General features: G+C 56.5%; 4 non-coding genes across 4 annotated transcripts; 1 reads left to right on the top strand and 3 right to left on the bottom strand.

Moving 5' to 3' along the window:
* Positions 1-223: 223 nt before the first annotated feature.
* On the bottom strand, positions 224-295 carry TRNAD-GUC. Its single transcript has one exon. It is a non-coding gene; the product is annotated as a tRNA-Asp (tRNA).
* A 1,161-nt stretch (positions 296-1,456) lies between these two features.
* On the bottom strand, positions 1,457-1,528 carry TRNAD-GUC. Its single transcript has one exon. It is a non-coding gene; the product is annotated as a tRNA-Asp (tRNA).
* Positions 1,529-2,689: 1,161 nt separating this feature from the next.
* Positions 2,690-2,761, bottom strand: TRNAD-GUC. Its single transcript has one exon. It is a non-coding gene; the product is annotated as a tRNA-Asp (tRNA).
* A 10,382-nt stretch (positions 2,762-13,143) lies between these two features.
* TRNAS-AGA lies at positions 13,144-13,226 on the top strand. Its single transcript has one exon. It is a non-coding gene; the product is annotated as a tRNA-Ser (tRNA).
* The last annotated feature ends 5,628 nt before the right edge of the window (positions 13,227-18,854 follow it).

Here is an 18,854-nt window from a genome sequence, read left to right on the forward strand (position 1 = left end):
CCCTGGCCAGCCTATTTCCCTTTGCCGCTCTGAAATGTGCCCCCACGTGCAGGCCCCGGGGGAGGCTTTGGCTAGGGCGAGCGTGTCCTTGCGAGGTAACTGTCTCTCTGGAGGTGAAAGTCATCAGTGCGGGGTGCGAAGGGAAGTGGCCGTCGAAAGAGAATGCAAGGCATGTGGCGGGCAGGCCAGGGATTTCTTTGTCCCCCCTTCAAAAGGGGTCACCCTCCCCGTCGGGGAATCGAACCCCGGTCTCCCGCGTGACAGGCAGGGATACTCACCACTATACTAACAAGGAAAAGGGCATGATGAGTGGCCCCAGCTCCCACAGACCAGCTATGGTCAGCGTACACCTACACCGTCGCATGGGCCCCAGCAGGCAACAACACTCCTGGCCCTCTTCTGCTTCTCAAAGGCTTTGGCCGCAGCAACAGCCCTGGCCCTCCTCACCTGTCCTTGCCCAGCAGGACGCCTTTCCGGGCCTACACAGCTCCTCACACAACACCCGCCTGGTACCTTGCCCTCCCCTACCAGCTCAGCAGCACCTTTTTTCCTCTCAAAACCTCCTCTTGCCACACTCCCCCTTCCACACTTCACACTCACCTCATCACAAACTCACCCACGGCCCCTTTGGCTTCTCAAGCGCCTCTGAAGGGACGCAGCTTCCCAGGCACACAGATACTTCCCTTCAACACGCACTGGACGGACATTCGAAACACAGCCCTTTCCAGGAGGGAATGCGCTGCTTTTGGACGCTGGCGCCCAGCAAGAAGTCCTGGGACTCTTTTTCTGACCGATGGACCCCACTGACTTGCCTTTACCAAGCAGAAACTGAGGACCGGCTGATGGCTCTCTTTGCAAACGGACGCCATCAGACTGAGCCACGAGGCGTGCTGCAGGATAGCCCCTCCCCACCAAAAAGCAATGCCGTGACCCGGATTCGAATCGAGGTTGCTGCGGCCACGGCGCGGAGTACTAACCACTATACGATCACGGCCAGGTGCTGGGGGCGCAGGCAGCAGCCCAGCGGAAAATGCTCAGCTCTGCGCTCTCGGGGCGGCCACCTACCTCGCCGGCGGCCACAGGTCTTTCTCAAGTCTCCCCATTACAGTCACAGGTCAAATGCTGAGCAAAGGAAACAAGACAGGAAGCCAATCCCATGCCTGTCCCTTTTTCTGTCTTCCTCCACCCCTGGACCAAGTCCCTCCCCGTTTGTCTGGGCCATTGTCCTCATGGCCCTGGCCAGCCTATTTCCCTTTGCCGCTCTGAAACGTGCCCCCACGTGCAGGCCCCGGGGGAGGCTTTGGCTAGGGCGAGCGTGTCCTTGCGAGGTAACTGTCTCTCTGGAGGTGAAAGTCATCAGTGCGGGGTGCGAAGGGAAGTGGCCGTCGAAAGAGAATGCAAGGCATGTGGCGGGCAGGCCAGGGATTTCTTTGTCCCCCCTTCAAAAGGGGTCACCCTCCCCGTCGGGGAATCGAACCCCGGTCTCCCGCGTGACAGGCGGGGATACTCACCACCATACTAACGAGGAAAGGGGCATGATGAGCAGCCCCAGCTCCCACAGACCAGCTATTGTCAGCGTACACCTACACCGTCGCATGGGCCCCAGCAGGGAACAACACCCCTGGCCCTCTTCTGCTTCCCAAAGGCTTTGGCCGCAGCAACAGCCCTGGCCCTCCTCACCTGCCCTTGCCCAGCAGGACGCCTTTCCGGGCCTACACAGCTCCTCACACAACACCCGCCTGGGACCTTGCCCTCCCCTACCAGCTCAGCAGCACCTTTTTTCCTCTCAAAACCTCCTCTTGCCACTCTCCCCTTTCCACACTTCACACTCACCTCATCACAAACTCACCCACGGCCCCTTTGGCTTCTCAAGCGCCTCTGAAGGGACGCAGCTTCCCAGGCACGCAGATCCTTCCCTTCAACGCGCACTGGACGGACATTCGAAACACAGCCCTTTCCAGGAGGGAATGCGCTGCTTTTGGACCCTGGCGCCCAGCAAGAAGTCCTGGGATTCTTTTTCTGACCGATGGACCCCACTGACTTACCTTTACCAAGCAGAAACTGAGGACTGGCTGATGGCTCTCTTTGCAAACGGACGCCATCAGACTGAGCCACGAGGCGTGCTGCAGGATAGTCCCTCCCCACCAAAAAGCAATGCCGTGACCCGGATTCGAACCGAGGTTGCTGCGGCCACAGCGCAGAGTACTAACCACTATACGATCACGACCAGGTGCTGGGGGCGCAGGCAGCAGCACAGTTGAAAATGCTCAGCTCTGCGCTCTCGGGGCGGCCACCTACCTCGCTGGCGGCCACAGGTCTTTCTCAAGTCTCCCCATTACAGTCACAGGTCAAATGCTGAGCAAAGGAAAAAAGAGAGGAAGCCAATCCCATGCCTGTCCCTTTTTCTGTCTTCCTCCACCCCTGGACCAAGTGCCTCCCTGTTTGTCTGGGCCATTGTCCTCATGGCCCTGGCCAGCCTATTTCCCTTTGCCGCTCTGAAACGTGCCCCCACGTGCAGGCCCCGGGGGAGGCTTTGGCTAGGGCGAGCGTGTCCTTGCGAGGTAACTGTCTCTCTGGAGGTGAAAGTCATCCGTGCGGGGTGCGAAGGGAAGTGGCCGTCGAAAGAGAATGGAAGGCATGTGGCGGGCAGGCCAGGGATTTCTTTGTCCCCCCTTCAAAAGGGGTCACCCTCCCCGTCGGGGAATCGAACCCCGGTCTCCCGCGTGACAGGCGGGGATACTCACCACTATACTAACGAGGAAAGGGGCATGATGAGCGGCCCCAGCTCCCACAGACCAGCTATTGTCAGCGTACACCTACACCGTCGCATGGGCCCCAGCAGGCAACAACACTCCTGGCCCTCTTCTGCTTCCCAAAGGCTTTGGCCGCAGCAACAGCCCTGGTCCTCCTCACCTGCCCTTGCCCAGCAGGACGCCTTTTCGGGCTTACACAGCTCCTCACACAACACCCGCCTGGGACCTTGCCCTGACCTACCAGCTCAGCAGCACCTTTTTTCCTCTCAAAACCTCCTCTTGCCACACTCCCCCTTCCACACTTCACACTCACCTCATCACAAACTCACCCACGGCCCCTTTGGCTTCTCAAGCGCCTCTGGAGGGACGCAGCTTCCCAGGCACGCAGATCCTTCCCTTCAAAGCGCACTGGACGGACATTCGAAACACAGCCCTTTCCAGGAGGGAATGCGCTGCTTTTGGACCCTGGCGCCCAGCAAGAAGTCCTGGGACTCTTTTTCTGACCGATGGACCCCACTGACTTGCCTTTACCAAGCAGAAACTGAGGACCGGCTGATGGCTCTCTTTGCAAACGGACGCCATCAGACTGAGCCACGAGGCGTGCTGCAGGATAGCCCCTCCCCACCAAAAAGCAATGCCGTGACCCGGATTCGAACCGAGGTTGCTGCGGCCACGGCGCAGAGTACTAACCTTTATACGATCACGGCCAGGTGCTGGGGACGCAGGCAGCAACCCAGTGGAAAATGCTCAGCTCTGCGCTCTCGGGGCGGCCACCTACCTCACCGGCGGCCACAGGTCTTTCTCAAGTCTCCCCATTACACTCACAGGTCAAATGCTGAGCAAAGGAAACAAGACAGGAAGCCAATCCCATGCCTGTCCCTTTTTCTGTCTTCCTCCACCCCTGGACCAAATCCCTCCCCGTTTGTCTGGGCCATTGTCCTCATGGCCCTGGCCAGCCTATTTCCCTTTGCCGCTCTGAAACGTGCCCCCACGTGCAGGCCCCGGGGGAGGCTTTGGCTAGGGCGAGCGTGTCCTTGCGAGGTAACTGTCTCTCTGGAGGTGAAAGTCATCAGTGCGGGGTGCGAAGGGAAGTGGCCGTCGAAAGAGAATGCAAGGCATGTGGCGGGCAGGCCAGGGATTTCTTTGTCCCCCCTTCAAAAGGGGTCACCCTCCCCGTCGGGGAATCGAACCCCGGTCTCCCGCGTGACAGGCACGGATACTCACCACTATACTAACGAGGAAAGGGGCATGATGAACGACCCCAGCTCCCACAGACCAGCTATGGTCAGCGTACACCTACACCGTCGCATGGGCCCCAGCAGGCAACAACACTCCTGGCCCTCTTCTGCTTCCCAAAGGCTTTGGCCGCAGCAACAGCCCTGGCCCTCCTCACCTGCCCTTGCCCAGCACGACGCCTTTCCGGGCCTACACAGCTCCTCACACAACACCCGCCTGGGACCTTGCCCTCACCTACCAGTTCAGCAGCACCTTTTTTCCTCTCAAAACCTCCTCTTGCCACCCTCCCCCTTCCACACTTCACACTCACCTCATCACAAACTCACCCACGGCTCCTCTGGCTTCTCAAGCGCCTCTGGAGGGACGCAGCTTCCCTGGCACGCAGATCCGGCTGATGGCTCCCAAGTGTGCAAGTCCGTCCCCGCAGAGCTGCCACATATGGTGACATTGAAGAAACTGTGGAAAACGGGACGGGGGTGGGGGGGTAATAGGCTCCTATAGAAGAAAAAGTCCTCCCATACCGGCCTGTCCCTTTAAACATGGGACATCTGGTCACCCTGGAGCAGCCCCACACTCCTGCTCCCCGGTTGGTGCGTTTGTAACCCGGGGGCTGAAGCCGACGCGAGAAAGGGAAGGGAGCGAGCTCGGAGCTCTCCGCCGCCACCTGCTGGGAGCAGAGGGAAATGACTGAGCGACGTCCTGGCTAATTTAAATATCACCTGGTTCTCTCCTGGGTGGCTCCACTGGAGAGCTGGGGCGTGGCCTGAGTGTGGCAGCACCTTATTTGCATATTAAAAGCAGCTGTTTGGGGCCATTGGGGTAAAATATGAGTAAGTTTTGGGGTTGGTCCCCACATGTTTAGTGCAGGCTGTGGGGAGCCGGGCTGAGCAGAGCCTGCCCCGACGGGGAGTGTGTGGTCACCCTGACCTGGGAGCGTGTGGCCAGACATGGGGAAGGGGCTGCGGGGGGAGAGGTGAGGGAGATTGTTGGCTTTATACAGTGCCCCTTGCCCCTTTCTCTTTTTGGTGTGTGGGTTGGGTTCTTGTTACCTACTGAAGAGCAGCAGCAGGGGTGGGGGAGGGGAATTGAGACTCTGCTTTGGGGGTTGTTGTGAGGTATGACACAAGCCCCCTGGTGCTGGCTGCTGCTGTGGGGCATAGGACAGGTGCAGGCGGGGCTGTTCTTGAGATGAGGGGCGGTTCCTGGTTGGCTGGTGCCGGCCTGCCTAGTGTTTTCTGACAGCTGATCTCCCATTGGCCCTCGCGCGGGGCGGGTCTCTGAAAGCTGGTCTCCCATTGGGCCCTCCCCACCTGACGTTTCCGACGGGCTCAGCTCCCATTGGTGACGTTGTGTGACAGCGATGATGGGCGGAGCCGCCAGGGCCTTGTGCGCTCAGAGCGCAGCGCCGCCCGCGAGAAGCGGCGCGAGGCCGCGCGGGGCGGGTCCCGCTGTCGGGCGGAGGGACCGAGACCGCAGCAGCGGCGCCGCCTCCCGCCTGGCGAAGCCGCAGCACCGGGGTCACAGGGCGCGGCGCTTCCGCGCGGCTGTTTCCTGCCGGTCGCGGGGTGACGGGTCCTGCCGGGCGGCGCGGGGTCCCAATGGCAGCGGGGGCTCTGGCGTCCGCCCGCCCGTGGCGGCTGGGAGCTGCGGGGCCACCTGCACTGGCCGGGGCTGCGGCTCCTCCTCACCCCGGTGACTGGGAGCTCCGGGCTCTGCCTGCGGTGTCTGAGCGCCGGGGCTCCTCTCCTGCCCGGGCGGCCGGGAGCTCCCGGGCTGCGGCTTCTCCTCACCCCGGTGACTGGGAGCTCCGGGCTCTGCCTGCGGTGTCTGGCGCCGGGGCTCCTCTCCTGCCCGGGCGGCCGGGAGCTCCCGGGGCTGCGGCTCCTCCTCACCCCGGTGACTGGGAGCTCCGGGCTCTGCCTGCGGTGTCTGAGCGCCGGGGCTCCTCTCCTGCCCGGGCGGCCGGGAGCTCCCGGGGCTGCGGCTCCTCCTCACCCCGGTGACTGGGAGCTCGGGCTCGGCCTGCGGTGTCTGGCGCCGGGGCTCCTCTCCTGCCCGGGCGGCCGGGAGCTCCCGGGGCTGCGGCTTCTCCTCACCCCGGTGACTGGGAGCTCCGGGCTCTGCCTGCGGTGTCTGAGCGCCGGGGCTCCTCTCCTGCCCGGGCGGCCGGGAGCTCCCGGGGCTGCGGCTTCTCCTCACCCCGGTGACTGGGAGCTCCGGGCTCTGCCTGCGGTGTCTGGCGCCGGGGCTCCTCTCCTGCCCGGGCGGCCGGGAGCTCCCGGGGCTGCGGCTTCTCCTCACCCACCCCGGTGACTGGGAGCTCGAGCTCTGCCTGCGGTGTCTGGCGCCGGGGCTCCTCTCCTGCCCGGGCGGCCGGGAGCTCCCGGGCTGCGGCTTCTCCTCACCCCACCCCGGTGACTGGGAGCTCGGGCTCTGCCTGCGGTGTCTGAGCACCGGGGCTCCTCTCCTGCCGGGCGGCCGGAGCTCCGGGGCTGCGGCTTCTCCTCACCCCGGTGACTGGGAGCTCCGGGCTCTGCCTCCGGGGACTGAGCGCCGGGGGCTCCTCTCCTGCCCGGGGCGGCCGGGAGCTCCCGGGGCTGCGGCGCTGCAGGGTCTGTTAGCAACGACGTGGGGCTGCGGGGCCCTCCCGCCATCAAGGCCTGTTGGAAAACCCTGGGTCCATCCGCAGCGGCTGGGAGCTCTGGGGTCCGCTCGTAGGAGCTGCAGGGTCCATAGGCAGTGGGGTGGGGCTGGGGGCTCCCGGCCACCCATGGCTGCTGGGAGCCCCAGGGTCTGCCTGTGGGAGCTGTGGGGAGATGAGGGGTTTGGGGTGGAGGAGGGGGCTCCAGGCTGCAGGGTGGGGCCGAGGGATTCAGAGTGCAGGAGGGGCTGTGGGTTGAGGCAGGGGTTGGGGTCCAGGACGGGGTGATGGCTCTGGGGTGGGGCAGGGATGACGGGTTCCAGGTGTGGGAGGAAGCTCTGGGCTGGGGCAGGGGGGTGAGGGCTCTGGGGTGCAAGAGGGGGCTCTGGGTTTGGGGGGGTTCAGGGCTGGGGCAGGGGGTTGGGGTGCAGACTTACCTCGGGCGGCTCCTGGTCAGCGATGCAGCAGGGGGGACCTACTGGCCACTTCCAGGACACAGTGCGGTGCCCTAGGACACATAGGGACCAGCCTGCCTGAGCCCCGCAGCACCGCTGACCGGACTTTATAACCTGGTCACCCCACTGGGAGCTCCAGGGTCCCCCTGTCCCATGTGGTGGCTGGGAGCTCTGGGATCCACTCACAGTAGCTGGGAGCTGTGGGGTCCATCCGTGGTGGCATGGGCCTGTGGGAGCCCCTTCCGCCACTGGTGGCTGATAGCTGTGAGGCCCCCACTGGCCGACAGCCCCAGTCTTCCTGCCCCAGGGCTGAGGCGGAAAATGTCACTGAGATCTCTGAAAGTCACAGATTCTGGGACCCCCTTTATATAATCTGAGCCTTAATCGTTGTTGACTGTCTCTCTCAATCTAGTGGTCTGCTCTAGCGCGGATGGGACAGGGAAGACAGACGCTCACCCCCCAGCACAGGTTTGGGCAGCAATGGCTCTTGGGCTATTTGCTGTGCATGCAGAGGACTTGTCCAGGCCGGTGGAGCAGCTCAGCCAGATGAGGAGCTGGAAGAAGGAGACCTGAGCTGCCTGGAGATCCCTCTTTTTCTCCACAGCCACTGCCTGTCAGCAGGATTCCTCCTCCTCCTCAGTGAGACCAAATCTAAGCACCTAGACAGCCGGTCCGTCCACTGCACCCCAATCCCTCATGCCTGAGCCTCCCTGCCAAAGTCCTGTACCTGGCTCCAGAGAATTGTCTCACATCTCGCTGGGAACTCGACTTCTTGTGCCCAGAGAGTCTCGGCCCCATTCAGTAGAGGACCTGAGAAACACAGTGTCTGCCTTTTCCAAATAAGTGCTTGGAAAGGTTTTGTTTCTGTGACCATGTGGCCCAATGGATAAGACATCTGACTTTGGATCAGGAGATTGAGGGTTCGAGTCCCTTCGTGGTTGTGCAATTTTTACCTTTGTACTGAAAGTCCTGATCCCTTCAGGGCTGGAACCTCTTCTTGGCTGCTCAGGCCAATGCTCTGGCTTCAGCTAGAGCCCCGGGAAGGAGTTGGGGGGTGGGCATCACAAAGGCTGGGACATGAGCCCCAGGTGCTTCCAGTCTTGCCTTTGCCCTTCCTGACTTGCCAAAGAAAATGGGCAGCTGCCCGGGCTAGCGTGTGGAGCAGTTTCCCTCTTCCAAGTGTGCGCCTGTCCCTGTGCTGGAGGGTACTTGCTACATAGCACCTTGGGAGCCTGGGTGTTTCTCTGCTTCTCGCCAGCTGGGGAAAAGCCTCTTGGGGTAAAATCTCCTGCCCCACTGCCAAAGTGAGCACCTTGAGTGGGAACGGTAAGAGGCCCCACCAGGGTGGCTGGCCCTGCTTTCTTACCATCTTCTGATGTTGGCCACAAAGCATCAGCAGCTGGCTGTGGGTGGTTTTCAGTGGGGGTTCGGCATGCCAGGGAGCAGCCTGTCTGGGTGTCTCTGTGGCTGTCTGCTGGCCACGCATAGGCATGGTCCTCCCTTCCTCTTGCCCTGCCCTCGGTTGCTCTGTGGCTTTTAAACCTTCCCTTGGAGCCGTCAGCACCAGCCACCTCTGCTCTAGGTGCCCAGAGGAGGAGAGGTGCTGGGCTCCAGCCTGGGACTCTGCCTCCCTCCTGCCTTTCCCTGACTATGAAACCTGGCCCTGACACTCCTTTCTTCAAGCGCCATGTGGGCAAGAGGAAAAGTGTGGTAGAAAGCACAAGGGCCAAACTTGTGGGCATCAGAAATCCCAAACACCCAGTCAAACCACAGCCACTTCTAGACCCCATTCCAACCAGAGACCTGGCTCCTGTGGGTATGAGTCACTCAGCACAAAGTAAACAACTCATTCTTATACAGCTGGAGACAGGAAAGCACTTAAGGTCCCACTGAGATTTGAGCTCAGATTTCAGCATGCCAACCCTTACACCATGGGACCAGCTTGTGCTAGTTTCTCTGAACATTGGTGACCCTATCATAGAATACCAGGGTTAGAAGGGACCTCAGCAGGTCATCTAGTCCAACCCCCTGCTCAAAGCAGGGCCAATCCTCAGACAGATTTTTATCCCAGATCCCTAAATGGCCCTCTCAAGGACTGAGCTCACAAATCTGGATTTAACAAGCCAATACTCAAACCACTGAGCTAACCCTCCCTCACAGGGCCAGCTTGTGTAAGGGACTGTTGACCCTTTACTAAAACTGAGTGGGGTTTTTTTGGTTGGCTAGTTCCCAGTCCCAATAGAAGGGGGAAGGGTCAATGGGAAATCAGGACCCTGAGACTGACAGGCCCCTGGGGCGATGGTCACCAACTGGTAGGGAACAAGTGAGAATTTGTTAATGAGTAAAATTCCTGGTGAAAATTGGCAAAGCTGTGAAGAGTTTGAAAAGTTCCAGTGAATTTACACATGAAGATACAAATAGAGAGAAAGAGAACATCACAGACTGCACAGGCCCACACAGACATAAACAAAAACCAAACCCACAGAGCCATAGACACATAAGGAAAAGCCACACAAAACATAGAAAGAACAAATCCACACCAAAAAATACAGCAAAAGCCCACAACAAGAAAGCACAAAAACCACATACCAAAAGAATACTTAGCAAAAAACAATCTGCATGCAAAAGTCACACACACACACACACAGACACACACACACACACACACACACACATACACAAAACTATGCCAGGCATCCACAAAAATCACACAGGACCCACATGCACATCAACATGACAGACAACAAAAAACCCAACATACAGAAAGCCAGGCAGGGTTTGAGTCTCACAGCGAAGAGGGTGAGCACACAGGTGGTTTGGGGAGCAAAGACTGAGGGGAGTCGGGGGCAGTGCTCTGGGCTCTGCTCGACCCTCCTGACACAGGCGGCTGGTGGAGAGCAGAGCCTGGTAGATCTGTGGAATCTGCCCTGCTCTCTGTAAAGCAAGGGGACCTCGGTGTCTTCTGAGCTGCAATTGTATTTTCTGCAGGGCAAAATGATTGGCAGAAGCCATTTGCTTAAAGGAAGCTAGTGCTGTAGGTGAGGTTTGAACTCACAACTTCAGCATGACTCCACTCAACACTGCTACTAGACAGCCTGTGCACTAACCCATTGCACCTTTGCTTCCTGACTGTGGGTCTTTTCTCCTTAATTCATGGGTGGATTAGCGGAGTGGGGGTGGTTGCATTAGCTAAAACAAATCCATATTAAAGGCTGCAGGATGGCAGCAGCAGAGGTTGGGAGCCTCCTTCCATGTGATAGAGCTGGTTCCCCCTTCTGTTGCTCAGGGGAAGGTTGGTGCTTTGAGCCCACCCGGTGCTGGAACGTCCCATGGGTGAGATTAACGGGACTCTTGGGAAGGGAAGGGAAGAGAAGAGAAGGGAAGTCTTTTCTATCCCTGCCTAGCTCCATTGGTCTCCTGTGGCCCTTTCGGCTCTCTGCTCCCCTGCTGGGGAGATGCAGAGACAAGCCCCATCTGGGTGAGTCACCGAGAGGCTGTGTCCCATGGCGTGTGGGGAGGGGTAGGGGTGGGATGGGGCTCAAGGGGAGAAGGTTGTGTGTGACAATGTGGGGTGGGGTGGGGTGGGATGGAAAGGGGGGAGGGGGAGGGTGTGTTCCTTAGGATAGAAATGATGGAAAACACAGGGGCAGTGACAGTGAAGCCCCGTCTCTGAGTGTTATGACCCTGTGTGGTGCTGCCGTTCACCTTCCCCTCCTATGGGCTCAGCTTTCACTGAATCCAGCATTTTTTCACCTGTCCTCACCACAGAGGTGTCCCACATGCCTCAGCTACCGAGTGTCCCTCTTAGAGACGACGAGGACTGGAACTGATTTCAGCTGCTGGACAGCTCTGCTAGGTCTTTATTCATTTGCACAGGAAAATGCTGAGTGTTTAAATTGATTTCAAGCCCCTGCCCCCATTCAGCGAACTCCTGAACATACTGGAGATGGGTCTGGAAATTGATTTTCATTCGAAAAAGTTTTTAAAGGGAATCATTTGGCTTGGAAGTAGGAACCTATTACCCTGCAGGGAAACATTCACTCACTGACCCACCCTCACAACAGAGAGTGTCCTGTATAGCCCAGAGCAGGAACAGTTTTTAACCTGGGGGTTAGTAAACTTTATCTCTGTACAAACACCACAGCTTACAAACTCCCCACCCCCGCTCTGTGTCACCAGAGCACAACAACAACTCTCCTTGGAGCACACACAGCTCCCTGCCCGTCAGTCTCTCCAGCATTGCTCCAATCCCTTAAAGCAGAGTCTCAACCACAATTTACCTTAGGGCCAGTGCCAGTCCTGCAGTCCTCCCAGTGGGCCAATAATGTCACTCATACCGCCCAGAACCCGCTCCCCAAAACTCCGCCCCTCACCTGCCTAAGGCTCTGGGAGGGAGTTTGGGTTGGGGGAGGAGGTCTAGGGTGCAGGCCCTGGGCTGGGGCTGGGGATTGGCATTCAGCAGGGGTGCAGAGTCTGGGAGGGAGTTTGGGGGCTGGGGTGGGGAGGAGGGGGTGCAGGCTCTGTGAGGGAGTTTGGGGTGGGAGTGAGTATATGAGGAGGAGGTGGGGTGCAGGCTCAGGAAGGGGTCAGGGATGCAGCACTTACCGGAGGCTCCAAGGTGGGGCAGGCTGGGGGCCTCCGTGTGCTGCTGCCCCAGGCATCACCCCACAGCGTCCCATTGGCCACAGGGTGATCAGGCAGAGGCAGTGCGTGGAGGCACAGACCCACCCCGCCCTGCCATGGAGAGGGCCGGCAGCCACTGGAGCGAGCAGGCAGACGCTGCTCAGCTCCGCTGCACTGATATGGCCCCTGGGAGCGCTTGGGAGCGGCAGGTGGGGCCAAGGGTGACCTGGTCCCAAAACTGCTGGAGCCCCACGAGCAAGACCTGGGAACCAGGACTGCCAGCCAGACAAACACCTTTAAGAGGAGGCGTCCCTCTCCCTGTCAAAATCTGATCTTCCTCCTTCAGTTCAGTGACAGCCTGTATTGTTCCTTATCCCGGCAGAGCCAGAGGACTGAAAGCAGCAACATCAAACCCCTGTGTAGCTCGCAGGAATGGACATAAACACTCCCTGGTATCTGAGGAGATGTTCAGCTTTGCCCTTAGTCAACTACAAGGCCAAAGGGAAAGGAGGTGGCACCAGGTATAAAGAGTGAAACACGACACATCATAGTTATGCCCATGGTGGCTGCAAAATCTTTTGACATACTTCTTCTTATCAGCCGTGTATTGTTTTCTCCGGAGCCTAGGCCTTGACCAAGAAATTTGTACTTTGCTAAAATAATCGACTGCCCCTGGTGAAGACAATGGACTTGACACCCACTGGGGTGTCCCTACACAGGTACAAGTACTAACAACAGTGGCTGCCTTTTAGCCATAGATTTTAATCAGGGCAATAAATTGAAACAAACCCCTGTTAAATCATTTCTCAGCCCGAGTCCTTCACCCACATTCCCTAGAGCACTGGGCCAGCATGTGGACGTTTCATTTCTGACCTCAATTTCACACAGAGACAAAATTTCCTTTGCACAGATCCATAAACAGCAAAACCTCCCTGTGTCTCTGGTCTGAGCCAGGGCATACGATTCCAGTGACCCCTTCTCTCCTGCAATGGCGACAGTCAGACAGAAGGGACGTGGCATCTGCATCCCTGCCAGGGAGATATTGGCTCCGCTCTTTCTTTCTGCTGCTGTTCGTAGACCATGAAACATCAAGGGTGGAATGCAAGGCTGAGTTCATGCAGCAGCCCTAAGTGCCCCAGAGAAATCCTGCCCCCTGCTATTGGAAGGATGTGCTGGAGATTTGACTAGGAAAGGGACTGTCTGAATTGTCAGAGTGGGGAATGAACAACAATCTACAGCAATGTCATTCACACAAACACACTCTCATCCTGCTCCAACCGGAAGGGAAATGGGCAGGAATTCTCGCTGTTCAGCCAAGGACACTCTTACACTAACGCAGCCATGAGTGTGCTGGGGAAGCTGGTCTGAGCAAACAATTTGAAGTGACAATTCTGTGAGAACAGAATCATTGTGTAGTGAAACAACTGTAGCTTAAGTAGTTGTGGCCGAGTGGTTAAGGCGATGGACTAGAAATCCATTGGGGGTCTCCCTGCGCAGGTTCAAATCCTGCCAACTACGCAAGCTCTATGTTGCTGTTGTTATTATAGTCTTAGTACGTGAGCATCCACAGTGCAAACTGGAGCCAGATCTAGTTTCACTCTGTCTACACTTAAAATGCTGCTGTGGCACTGCTATAGCACTTTGGAGTAGACAGTGATTGGAGGGGTTTTCCCATCCCTGTAATAGCTACATGGACAAAACCATTCTTCCTTTTCTTTAGCACTATCTAACCAGGGCTTAGGTCACCTTAACTCTATGGGTTTGGGGGGGGGGGTGGTCACACCCTGAGAGACGTCGCTCTGCCAGTTCAGTGCCCAGCGTACACCAGCCCTTAGATCCCTCTTGGTATTTCAATGCAGGCACTGACCTGTGAGAGGAAAAGATCAGCTCACAAACACAGAGACTGAATTCCCCACATTTAATCTCGCTGCACTTTCCAGAAAGTCACAAAATTCAATTCATTCTTGCTAGGACAGAGAAAAAATAAGTGACATTAAGTTTTTGGCTTGATTAAATAAAATTAAGTGTTTAATCAATATAGTAAAAAAATCTGTACTGATTCCTCTAACACCACAGCGTGAAATAGGAACAGAGACAAAGCTTGTCAGTGACAACTAATTTCGCAAATCATCTTCCCATTATTAATTTCCACGCTGCCCCCACTGGAGGTCAGGGCATCTCCAGTGTCATTGCTCTGCGTTCACCTTCCCCTTAGACTTGTTCTCGGACATTCGCCTTCCTCTGCAGCATGGGGCTCGGGTCACTTGCTGGAGGATTCCCTGCACCTTGAGGTCTTTAAGCCACGATTTGAGGATTTCAATAACTCAGACATAGGTTAGGGGTTTGTTACAGGAGTGGGTGGGTGAGATTCTGTGGCCTGCATTGTGCAGGAGGTCAGACTAGATGATCATAATGGTCCCTTCTGACCTTAAGTCTATGAATCTATTAATCTTTTCCCAAATTTGGAAAATTGTGCAGTTCAGAATGTGAATAGTGACCTCGTCTCCTTCCTGCACCTGCTCTACATTGCTCCACAGCAGCTTCTCCACCTGCAGAGTCACCCCAGCACGGCAGTGCAGCCGCCCAGGGGTCAGCAGGGGCCCCTGGCAAGGACAGTGGGTGCAGCTAACAGCCCAGAGTGCCTGGCCGTGAGGCAGCTGTAAAAAAGCAACCCCCCCGCCCAGAAGTACAGAGACTGAATTCCCCAACTTTAACATCATGACCCCCTGTAGAAAGCCACACGTGTCAGTTGTAGTTTCACAGGGAGATGCAAAAATCAAGTGACACCAATTTTCAAGTTGAGTAAATAAAGTTGAGGAGATAGTTATTAACCTCCCAAAAATATACTAAAGATCCCTCAACATAACACCTGAAGGTGAAATATGAACAGAGACAAACCTTGTCAGCAAAGGCTCATTTCCCAAACCATCCTCAAAATGTTACTAATTCCCACCCCTCCTCCACAGGAGCTCTGTGCAGTGTCACTGTTCTGCAGGCAGCTTCCCATTAAATGCTGTTGTGGGACATTCCCAGGCCTGGAAATGTACCAACGACAGAATTTGAAGAGCAACCTGGCTCCGCACCAGGCGGGATTTGAGTGTTTTGTCCCTGTCACTAAGGGCTTGTCTACACTACAGGACTATTTCGAATCTACTTAAGTCGAATTTGTGGATTCGACCTTAATAAGTCGAATTTGTGTATCCATACTAAATACACAAATTCGAACTTCTGAGTCCACATTCACGGGGCCAGCTTCGACTTTGGAAGCGGTGCACTGTGGGAAGCTATCCCACAGTTCCCGCACTCCCGCTGCCCATTAGAATTAGGGATTTCCCCAATGCATGCTGGGGGAAAATGTGTCGTCATTGAACCGTCAATCCCGCCCTCCTCTCTTCCTTGAAAGCGCCGGCGGAAATCTGTTCGCGCTTCTCTGGTCGGTTACAGCGCGGACGCCACAGCACTGCGAGCATGGAGCCCGCTGCGATCATCGCTGCACTTATGGCCGTTGTCAACTCCTCGCACGTTATCGTCCACCTCTTCCACAGTCAGATGCTGAGAAACCGGGCGAGGAGGCTCCGGCAGCACGGTGAGGAGAGTGGCGCAGACCTCTCAGAAAGCAGGGTACGCCGGGCAGTGGAGATCATGGTGGCAATGGGTCAAGTTCATGGTGTGGAACGGCGATTCTGGGCCCGGGAAACAAGCACAGACTGGTGGGACCGCATAGTGCTGCAGGTCTGGGATGACACAGAGTGGCTGCGAAACTTCAGGATGCGTAAGGACACTTTCCTTGAACTGTGTGACTTGCTGTCCCCTGCCCTGAAGCGCCAGGACACAAGGATGCGAGCAGCCCTGACTGTGCAGAAGCGAGTGGCCATAGCCCTCTGGAAACTTGCCACGCCAGACAGCTACCGGTCAGTAGCGAACCACTTTGGCGTGGGCAAATCTACCGTGGGGATTGCTGTCATTCAAGTAGCCCACGCAATCGTTGAGCAACTGCTCTCAAAGGTAGTGACTGTCGGAAATGTCCAGGTCATCATAGATGGCTTCGCGCGATGGGATTCCCAAACTGCGGTGGGGCTATAGATGGGACTCACATCCCTATCCTGGCACCAGCCCACCAGGCCAGCGAGTACATTAACCGAAAGGGCTACTTTTCAATGGTGCTGCAAGCTGTGGTGGACCATAGGGGACGTTTTACCAACATCAACGTCGGGTGGGCGGGCAAGGTTCATGACGCGTGTGTTCAGGAACTCTGGTCTGTTTAGACGCCTCCAGGCAGGCACTTTCTTCCCGGACCACAAAATAACGGTTGGGGATGTGCAGATGCCTACAGTGATCCTCGGGGACCCGGCCTACCCGCTAATGCCCTGGCTCATGAAGCCCTATACAGGCGCCTTGGACACTGAAAAGGAACTCTTCAACTACCGGCTGAGCAAGTGCAGAATGGTGGTGGAGTGTGCTTTCGGACGTCTCAAGGGAGATGGCGGACCTTACTGACTCGCTCGGACATCAGCGAAAAGAATATCCCGTAGTTATTGCTGCTTGCTGTGTGCTCCACAATCTCTGTGAGAGCAAGGGCGAGACCTTTTGGCCGCTTGGGAGGTTGAGGCAAATCGCCTGGCTGCTGTTTATGATCAGCCAGACACCCGTGCTGAGAGAATATCCCAGCGGGAAGCGATATGCATCAGGAGGCTTTGAAAGCGAGTTTCCTCGCAGAGCAGGGTAACCTGTGACTGTCCACTTGATTTTAAGAGAGCCTGATCATAAACCAAGTTTTCCCCACTTCCCAAGGACGTTTTAAAACTAAGGACATGTTTTAGTAATTAATAATAAATCTTTCGTTGACTTTGCATTTCTGTTTCTTCGTTGAAACATGGAAGCATTCTGTGCTGGTTAAGGTGTGCACTGATGGGTGGGTTTGCAGGAAGGGGCGAGGGGTGCCGTCCTTGGATAGGGGTTACCATGACGGCTGTGGGTTTGGGCGTTGGAAGGGTGAGGGGTGGGGAAGGGTGAGTATCTGCCCCTGGATGAGGTCTCTTTGGGGCTCGGGGCACCGGGGAGGATCGTGACTACGGTCCAAATGCATGTGAAGGGAAGCCTGCCTTTACATTCGGGGATGTCAGGCACCAGGACCCTACACATCAAGGAAAGACCCGGGGCAGCATACACCACACAGACTGTCCCTGGTGCCTAGTGACTGCAGTCTGTGTGTGCCCTGCAGTTGACCCTGCCCCCAAGTCTGTACCCTGTTAATGTGGGCTATGCACTGTAATTAAAAATCCCCCCCCCCCACAAAGTCTTCTGACACGAGAAACGTGACGGAAACAGAGAGTAACAGCAAACCGCTTTTAATAATGTTATACACAGTGGGGGGTTGAAACTTGGATTTGGGACTGGGTGATCCTGTAAGGGAAGAACTTCTACAAATTTACAGCGCGAGAGGTGTCTTGTACATTAGCGCTCTGCTGCGGTGCAGTGACAGTTCTCACGGCCCCTACCGCCTCCTTCTTGTCACTTTGGGTGAGGGGGGGACAGGACTTCTTGGCGTTGGAGGGCGGTTGCAGATGCACTGCAGGGGGGCTCTCTCCTCCTGCCTGTGGTCTTGCAGAACATCTACAAGGCGCCGGAGCGTGTCCGTTTGCTCCCTCATTAGACCAAGCAGCGTTTGAGTCGCCTGCTGGTCTTCCTGCCGCCACCTATCCTCCCGTTCCAGGTGTGTGCGATGCTGCTGACACAGGCTCTCCCGTGACTGTCTCTGCTCTGCCGCCTCCGCTCGGGAGCTGGCCCTCCGTTCCTGGACCCTGTCGTCCCTTGTCTTTTCTTTCGGCGCCTAATCTGAGCCAGCCTCTGCGAGGATGGCGGGCAGTCCGTGAAGGAGCCAAGCTGTGTGATGCGAAAAAGTAGGTGATTTCCTTGAACAAATACATGTTTGCCAACAGTAAACACAGTCTAGTCATTTTCAGTTAAGAAGACCAAACAGGGAACCAAGTCTCAGGAGATCTCGGAACTAGTCCGAGATTTCGGAATACGCTCTCCTTGGCGGCGCGATTGCACTGGATAGCGCACAAGCGAGGAGAGACAGCTGCATCCCTCTTGCACAAAGTCCTGGTAAGCCTTACAGTACAGACTGCTTATCAGATAGTGCTTAGCTGTGCTCTCCTGCTGGAGGCAATGTGCAAAGCAGAAAAGATGAGCGTTATGCGGCATCTCCCGCCAGTGACCGCGAAAGACCCCTGTATGCTTTTCCTCTGAGGCCTGCAACACGTGGCTGTTAAGCGAGGGTCATTCTTATGCAAAGTAAAACTCTGTTAAGCGAGGGTCATTCTTATGCAAAGTAAAACTCTGTTAAGCGAGGGTCATTCTTATGCAAAGTAAAAGTCTACCATGCACAATAGTAACAGTACACTAATTCCACTAATTAGATGCAGCACTTCCACAACGACATCACCCTGAGGCGTGTCAGGCGCACACAGAGAGCGGATTTTAATAGAAGCCCTTCACAGACAAGGTCCCTACGCTGACTTGCTCGTAGTGGCGATGGTCCCCCTCTACCTGAGGATGGCATGGCGCGTAAGAGTTTGCTTCAACGGAGCACCCAATAAAGCACCTCTCCCAAGAAACCTCTTGCTGAGGCTTTGCCAGCGGCTCTCTGAGAGCTTATTTGAAATATCCCCAGAGGACTATTGCTCCATTGCTGTTTGTGTAGACCAGCTGTTTGTTTAGTTTCATATTGAAAAATGTTTATATAGTATTTCTATTTTTATATAAATCCCTGTTTCTTAAAAAATACATGTTTCCCTGTTTGTAGCACTTACCGCCTGATCCTTCCCCTGATTCCGAGTCCTGGTTAACGGGCGGGGACGGTTGGTAGGGGATCTCTGTGAGGGTGATGAAGAGATCCTGGCTGTCAGGGAAAGCGGGAGTGGGTTCGATGTCGCCTGCGCCGTCCTCTAAAGACCCTTCCTCATCTTCCCCATCGGCGAACAGGGAGGGGGAACTGTCCCGGTACACTATTCCGTCCTCGGAGTCCACCGTCACTGGTGGGGCACTGGTGGCAGACCCACCTAGAATGGCATGCAGTGCGTCGTAGAAGCGGCATGTCTGGGGCTGGGCCCGAGCGTCCGTTTGCCGCTCTGACTTTTGATA

Source organism: Mauremys reevesii, linkage group 12, assembly GCF_016161935.1.
Source record: "Mauremys reevesii isolate NIE-2019 linkage group 12, ASM1616193v1, whole genome shotgun sequence".
Taxonomy (NCBI): Eukaryota; Metazoa; Chordata; order Testudines; family Geoemydidae; genus Mauremys; species Mauremys reevesii.